This window comes from Varanus komodoensis, unplaced genomic scaffold (genome assembly GCF_004798865.1).
Source record: "Varanus komodoensis strain SLA01 unplaced genomic scaffold, ASM479886v1 scaffold20_1, whole genome shotgun sequence".
In the NCBI taxonomy this organism is placed as follows: domain Eukaryota; kingdom Metazoa; phylum Chordata; class Lepidosauria; order Squamata; family Varanidae; genus Varanus; species Varanus komodoensis.
The window spans coordinates 6696348-6704758 of NW_025335587.1; positions in this window are offsets into that span (position 1 = coordinate 6696348).

The window sequence follows — 8411 nt, forward strand, 5'->3', positions numbered from 1 at the left end:
TGGCCACTAACTATAGACCTGTGGCCAACATCCCGTTTCTGGGCAAGGTGTTAGAACGGGTGGTGGCGGGACAACTCCAAGCACTCTTGGATGAAACTGATTATCTGGACCCATTTCAGTCCGGCTTCAGACCCGGGTACGGTACTTAATCTGCCTTGGTCGCCCTGTACGATGACCTGTGCAGGGAGAAGGACAGGGGGAGTGTGTCCCTGTTGGTTCTTCTGGACCTCTCTGTGGCTTTCGATACCATCGACCATGGTATCCTTCTGGATAGGCTAGCAGGATTGGGGGTCGGAGACACTGCTTTGCAGTGGTTCCGCTCCTATCTCAACGGCCGATTCCAGAAGGTGGTGCTGGGGGACTATGGCTCTGCGCCATGGCAGCTATGCCATGGAGTACCGCAGGGGTCCATTTTGTCTGCTTTGCTGTTTAACATCTACATGAAACCGCTGGGAGAGGTCATCAGGAGGTGTGGGCTGCGGAATCATCAGTATTTATTTATTTATTTATTAAAACATTTTTATGCCGCCCCATTCGCCGAAGCCTCGGGGCGACTTACAACATAGATGTACGCTCTCGTTTTCCACTAATCCAGGTGAGGCAGTGGCTGTGCTGAACCGGTGCCTGGCCGAGGTAATGGGCTGGATGAGGGTAATAAACTGAAGCTCAATCCAGACAAGACGGAGGTCCTGTTGGTTGGCGGATCGGGCTTCGGAGAGGGTGGATTTGACCTGGTCCTGAATGGGGTTGCACTCCCTCTTAGGGACAAGGTCCGCAGCTTGGGAGTGCTCCTCGACCCAGAGCTTTCATTGGAAGCTCAGGTGACAGCGGTGGTGAGGAGCGCTTTCCTTCAGCTTCGGCTGATTCATCAGCTGCGCCCCTACCTGGACTGCCTGGCGACGGTGACACACGCGCTGGTGACTTCTCGCCTTGACTTCTGTAACACGCTTTACGTGGGGCTTCCCTTGAAGATGGTCTGGATACTTCAGTTGGTTCAAAATAGAGCTGCCAGGTTGCTGATGGGGACTGGGCGTTATGTTCACATGACTCCAGTCCTCCGTCAGCTTCACTGGCTTCCCATTGAAGTCCGGGCCCAATTCAAGGTGTTCGTGATGACCTATAAAGCCCTAAACGGCTTGGGTCCTGGTTACCTGAAGGAGCGCTTACATCCATATATGCCTGGCCACCCCTTGAGATCTGCGGGAGAGGCCCTTCTCCGGGAACCCTCCATGAAAGAAATTAGGAGGGTAGGTACTCGGAGGAGGGCTTTCTCTGCGGTGGCGCCCAATCTATGGAATGCACTCCCCAGAGAGGTCCGCCTGGCGCCGTCGTTATTTTTCGGCGCCAGGTGAAGACCTTTTTATTTAAACATCATTTTAATTGTTAACAATATTTGCTTATTTATCTGGCCAGGGCAACTTCTTTTATATTGTTATTTATTTTATATTGTTAATTTTATATTGTTATTTTTGTATTTTTTGTATTTTATTGTGTTGTAAGCCGCCCCGAGGCTTCGGCAAGGGGCGGCATAGAAATGTTTTAATAAATAAATAAAATAAAATAAATAAAAAAGCCCCATTACCACTGCATTGTCATGACACACCAACACATGCAAGCCTTTTAAGTTGAGTTGCATCATGTTACCTTTATAATCCAAAAGCTGAGCTACTACACACAACTAAAATGTGCACCGACAAGAAGCTGCATGGTCAGAACAAAGGGAAAATACCCAGACAATACCCCAAAGTGGTAATATGAACAAGCTCTCTGAACTGGTATATCCCTATTAGTAGTAAGTTGTGGAAGAAGTACTAGTATGAATATTGATTCAACAGAAATAGACATTTACCCTGTGCCTTCCACAGGACGTCAGGCTAATAAAGCCGGCATCATTTTATGTGATATCATTCCCCTGTGCATCAGTAGGACCGGGGGAGAGTCAGGCAAAGCATCTGATTATTTGAGGGGACATAGTTTTGGCTGTACAAAGATGTGTAGATTAATTTGACCCACTATGACCACCAGATTTTGGGGTATAACACCAGGTTTGATTCAGTGGACAGGGAGGCAGGATTACCATCATCTGTCATGGTACCATCCCTTCCTAGCAAGCTCCACTATTTTAAACTTATGCATGTACAACACAACATCAGGAGAGATGAGAATTCTGTCAATGTACTATCCAAGTAATCTCCCTGATGGAGCTGTCCGGGGTGACTCCAGTGGTGCTATTGATTGCTGCCAAATTTGTTGTTTTGGGTGATCTAAAAAACCTCCTTGATTGAAGCTTCTCAGATTTCATGCCTAAAATAGAAATCATGACCTTGTCCTAAGTGATATGTAGCCTTGACCATGTAGCAGGGTATACTTTTGACCTGATGTCTGGCAGCCAGGATGAAAGTAATCTATGGGTAGGGACATGGAGAAAAAGTTCCATTGTCATAGATACACCACCTACTTGTTAATATTTAGATTTTCTGGGACTCATAATCTTTGCATCTCTGAACCTACCAAAATGACCCAATTTGGAAAGAGACTGCTGAATTCAAAAGGATTCTTCAATGCTCTGGAGAATTTTCCTTCACTAGAGCTGGAAATCCTCTCAAAGACATGTTTGATCTATGGAAAGAGGAGATGACCAGGGAGGTTGGCATTCTTGTTTTACTGTGTAGTCCAGAAACCTGATCTATGCTCACCAAGCCCTGAGCATTCTGTCTCCTCTTGATTCAGCACTGAGACCTATAGATAAGCATCCTGTTGCATGTGTGCTCTTACCTTTTGTGTGTGTACTTCCCTTGCTAGAATAGCATAACACAGAAGCTTATTGTGCATTATTGGAAGAGAGACATTAAGAAGAGAGCAAGTTTGGTGAAAATGGAAGGGTTGCTGAGTTACATGCTAGTGCAAGTCATTGTATTCTCAGTGAAGTGTATTAAGCCGCATTGTTTTAATCTTCTTTTCTTTTTTCAAAAACTTTGTGACGTGCCCAGAACGCTTGTTAAATTGCACAACATAGACATGCCATAGGTGATTAGATGAGGGTGTGATCGTATGGCCTCCCAACCTTGGCCATAGAATTGGGGGCGGGGGGAGAGAGAGACAGTCATAGGATTAGTCAGAGCCCCAGCTCTGAGATCCTGCATCCCAGTGCTGGGACTCTGAGGGCTGCAGCCAGGATGGAAAGAACTGGGCCACTGGGCTCCCTGAGGCCACAAACTGGCTGTGGAAAAGAGGGACGGGGTGTGCCAAGGGGAGGAACCAGCAGCTTGTATCATATCCAGATGTGGTGTCCCAGCCTCTTTCTCTTCCCACCTCATGCCATTCCATAGAAACAGCTGAAAACAGCTATCTAGAAGAGATGCATGAAGAACATGAGATCACAACTCCCATGCCTCCTTCCATGCATGGAGTGGATGCAGTGCTCAGAGGCTTACATGGACTGAGGACAGGAAATGTTGGATTGTGCCCCAAATGAACCAGACTGTGATAAAATAGGAAAGCAACTGGCAAGCACCATGTATCAGTACACATCACTGTCTACTGAGGTCCCGGTCTTAAGAATTAGCTCCATTTTCCCTGTTTCTTCTAAAATACACTAATATTTTTTCTGTGAGAAATTCCTTCACAGATGGACCATTTTCAGTCTTCCAATGTCACAGAATAACTCTCTTAGCAATCAGCAAGCATTAAAAAATCACTTTCCGTGTTCTCTTGGGATTTCACGTACTTTAGGCACATCTGCTATGTATTTGTTCCGTACTTTATAGGGAAAAATCATCTGACCTCAGCTCTGGGAATATGCATAGTTACTCATTAACAAAAGAAAGAAAAGAGACACAATTAAATGAAGATGAGAGCACAGTCCACCAAGAGAATTTGACCTATTTATTGAAATTTGTAATATGCATGATTATCTTAATTCCACACAGATTGTCAGTCATGTAACCCAGATATGCAGACAGGCTTAACTAGCTCTGCTACGTGATGAAGGAGATAAATACTATTAATAATAGCATTTTTAGTGGGGATGAAATCTGTCCATTTCAGTTTCTTGCAGTTTCTCATTATTCCCACATTATTCCCATTATTCCCAACCTGCTTCTAATTCAGTCTGTAGTTCCTTTCCTAAACAGTCCATATGATAATACAGCTGCATTTTCATGTGTTTTTCTAATATAATTCTTCTTAGATTTTTTGCAGTTTTATGAGCCTTTTCCCAATGTATAATACATTTCATATTATTTTCACAATACATTTCATGCAAAATTTCTCCTCATATATTCATTTTTATCAAAGAATTGCACAGGAAAATTTGGGGAATTGTATAACAAAATTAGCAAACATAGAATGATTCATTTTGCACATTTAAAAGAATCTGCAACTTTGACGAGTTGGCATTCAAATGAGAACTGAATAAAACTGCCTGCATAGCTTTACATTGAGCTTACATGTTGAGTCACCTTTGCAAGGCTGGGAAGGTGTGAGCCTGCGGCTGGATAGATGACTACATGCGGAAGTGAAACAAGTGTTGGATTTGATGGCCTTTTAGGCCCCTTACAACTCTGCTATGCTCTGTTATGCCATGCTATGCAAAATTCTCCCCATCTCTCCTTTTCAATATTCAAATCATACATCATTTACAAAGTAAGGCTATATTTATTTATTTCTATACTGTCCAATAGTAATGTTCTTCAGATTGCTTAGAACAGTTCTTATAAACAGGAAATACAAGAAAAATATCAGTAAAAATGTACAGTTTAAAAACACATTTTTCTCTTAACCATAAAAACTTACAAAGCAACCAAGTGAAAATATCCATCACCAGTTAATCTTTTTGAAGAGACATGATTTATTTATACACGCATGCCAAACCAGAAATATCCTTCTGCCTCTAATTTTCACTATACATTTGATGACACAATGTTGCCCAGCTGCTACTGTGATATAAAATCCCCAATCCTACCTAGCTTCTTCAAAAAACATCCAAAAAACAAAATACCATATATTTCTGCACCAGGAATGTACAAGATCAACAGCACATTAAAAGCAAACAAAAACATGATCACAATATAATGTAGAACATCAAAGTGCTTTAATTTTTCAAGTGTTAACTGCACAGACAAAAATAAGCTTAAATGACACTACTTATGCATAGCCAAACTGATAAAGTAAAAACACAAACCATCTTTTCATGTATTTACTATCTGCTTTAAAGAGTTGTCTTGTATAAAGACAAAATGGTTACTGGGTGGGAGCGGGTACTTCCTTGGGAGTTTCCGTGCCTCTCTATCAGTATAGTAAGTCGAGATCTAAGAAGTTCATTTCCAAATTGTGCAAAACAGGCGCATGAGGATTTGCACATTTGAAAATAATTTTAAAGACAGGAAAGTCAAAAAGTGAATTCTTCTCCTAAATGCTAAGATTATCTTCCAAGTCACTAAGCAAACAATAAATGGTGGGTTGGGCATGGCATAGGTTGGTAGCGACCCATTGTAAGCCCAAAAGCCAATTGTACTCATCATGCCTTGTCCCCACACTTCCTTCTCTCTCTGTTCTCCAAGGCATATAGAAACATAGTGAGTCAGAAGGGATCTTTGGGCTATCTAGTCTGACCCCTGGCTCCAGCTGGCTCTGCTCATGAATACTCCACATGTGGTTGTCCAGTCTTTCCTTGAACACCCTCACTGATGGGTTCCCACTGCCTCCCAATGAACCCCATTCCATATCCTATGGGTGCTAATCATCAGGAAGTACTCCCTAGCATCCACCTTGAAACCTGGTTCCTTGAGCTTTGCTCCATAGGACTGTATCAGACAATCAAGCCATTATATCAAGTCTTTGGTTCTCAAGGTCACTTTTCTCAGGGAAAATAATCTACTTCCCAGTAACTGCATCAGGTTCAGATCACACAACATCTCGTTACAGCTGGTCACCTATGAAGAATTGTTGTATTACTGTTCTCCCTACCAGCTGCTTCTAATGCTTCTCTATTTGGCATCTTTCCCTCCCTCTTTCTCTCTTTTATTGCCTATGCCAATAAAAGTTCAATAAATTTCAAGTTCAATAAATTTCAATGATGGGAGAAATAAGGGGTAAAGTAAGTATCTGAGCATGTACAGAGTGGTTTGTGGAACTACTTCTGAGAACACACCTTTTGAGTAACTGTGGGAGGACCCTTTTGGAGGTGGGCAAGTCTCTTAGCTGAATGCCACCCTTCTAGTTGGCTAGCCCTTCTCTCCTGGCACCACATCATGAGTCAAGAGTCATACCAGGCCTGTCTGGTTCTTGGAGCTCCTGCCCCATGCCTTTTCCAGGCAATCTTAGATCCTGGCTATTCTCAGCATCCTCCTGAAAAATGCTGAGGAGAGGGTGGTCTTGAGGTAGGCCCCACCCCTCGCTTCTCCCATCTCAATATCTGAAAGCTCAGTTTCCCAGGGGCCATCCTCTAAATCTGAAGAGTCCAAATTACCCTCACTTTGAAACTCGCGCCAAGCACAAACACCTGCTTCATTCCCACCACTGCCTCAATCTGAAACTCTTGCACTGCTGCCAAAATCACACTTCATACTATGGTCTCTGCCCACTCCACTGCCTTGAACCTGACGTGATCTGATCCTGTGATGTCAACATACAATCCAGCTTGCCTGTCCATGCTACCAATCACGAATGGTTGTTATAGTTACCCTGGTAACTCAGTTGGCTAGGTAAGTAACTGGGCCTTAGGAATCATTCCATAATTTTAATGAGTTTGACATTTATGTCTATATAGTAATAAAAAGTGTTTTTGCCAATTAAAACACCACAACCACAAAACACGCACAAACATGAATTAAATTATGTATCTCGTACATAAGTTACCCTTCTAGCATAATGTATCATCTATTAACAAATCACATTCAGGATTCATTTATTGGATTAGTCCTGAAATATGTCCATGAGCTTTCACAAGATTTCAGTAAGACAAGCTAAGAACACACAGTTAGTGAATTGCTTCTTTAAAATACCAGTAGTATGCTAAATATTTGAAAAGTATAGAAGAAAAGCAAGTTTGTACATTACCAAATTGTTGGGATTTATCGTGATAAGCTGGAGAGATTTTCCCGCTCCTGGGAAGCTCTTTGATAAAAGCAAAAGCAACTTAGAAATGAGAAGGTATAAAGTACAGAACTGAGATGAGAGTAAGTGGTAATTACCTCTGTTAAACATCTACTACAGTGTGACGCTGATGGAGGGAAGCGGAAGCACTCATTACAGCAGAGGCAGAACAGAAATCTGCCAGAAGAATGGAGAAAGAATGCCCTTAATAAACCACTGCTGATCTTTACAAGATTGCATTTACCTCTTATCACATGGGATTAACACTGGCTCCACCTGCCTTTCAGCTCCTTACAAAAGGCATAAAAACATATGCCACTAATAACATAGACTTGTTTTTATATGATATATCTAAATTGTGCATTAAAGTTTGGCTACAAAGTTTAGGACCGGAAGGCATTTTCAACAGAATTAAGGAGAATGATGTGGAATAATTCGATGCCTGGAAAATCAGGATGCCACAATAAGAGGGACATACTTTTCTTGAAACTGTAGGATAAAAATTAGCTAGAAAAGAATAGTGCTGTATGAAAGGCAAAGAAGGGAAAGATACTGTGCATGGGTTAGCATGGGACAAGCACTGCATATTCACAGAATTCAGCTACTTAAGAGAGTCACAAAAATCAGGGTCTTTCCAATGATTACAAAAGATTCATAGAACATGTTTAAAGCAGCCATTCAGTGTATGTAAAATACTTGAAGTTAAGAAATCCAACATTAATTATAGTTAATCAAAATGGTTGTGAATAGCTTATTAGAGCAAAAATTCATATCAGTTAATGTGAAGATCAATGTTCTAAATAAGGCATTATTTAGAAGTACTTGCCATGTGATTACAGAATTAATGAAATTGATGTGAGGAAACATTCATTGGATTCAGTCCTATCTGGATGCATTAAATATTCAAACTGCAAGTCCATTTACTGACACAGTGTACAAAAAAATACTTAAATATGTCACTTTTACAAAGTTAAACTTTGTGTTTTGTTTTGGGGGTTTGCATAATATCTGACTTTAAGCAATGACATGCATATTATTATCTTAATACAACCATGGCAGGGATGCAGAATAAATTACTGAAAAACACATGAACCCAGAGAGCAACAAAATGTGAAACAACTTCCAAAAAACAGAAAGATTGTTCAATGCTATTTGAAATCTAAATATACCGTATTTTTCGCTCTATAAGATGCACCTGACCATAAGACGCACCTAGTTTTTAGAGGAGGAAAACAAGAAAAAAAAAATATTCTGAATCAAATGGGCACCTAATCACAGGCACATTCCCCATCACTTCCCCATGGGCTGCACATCTG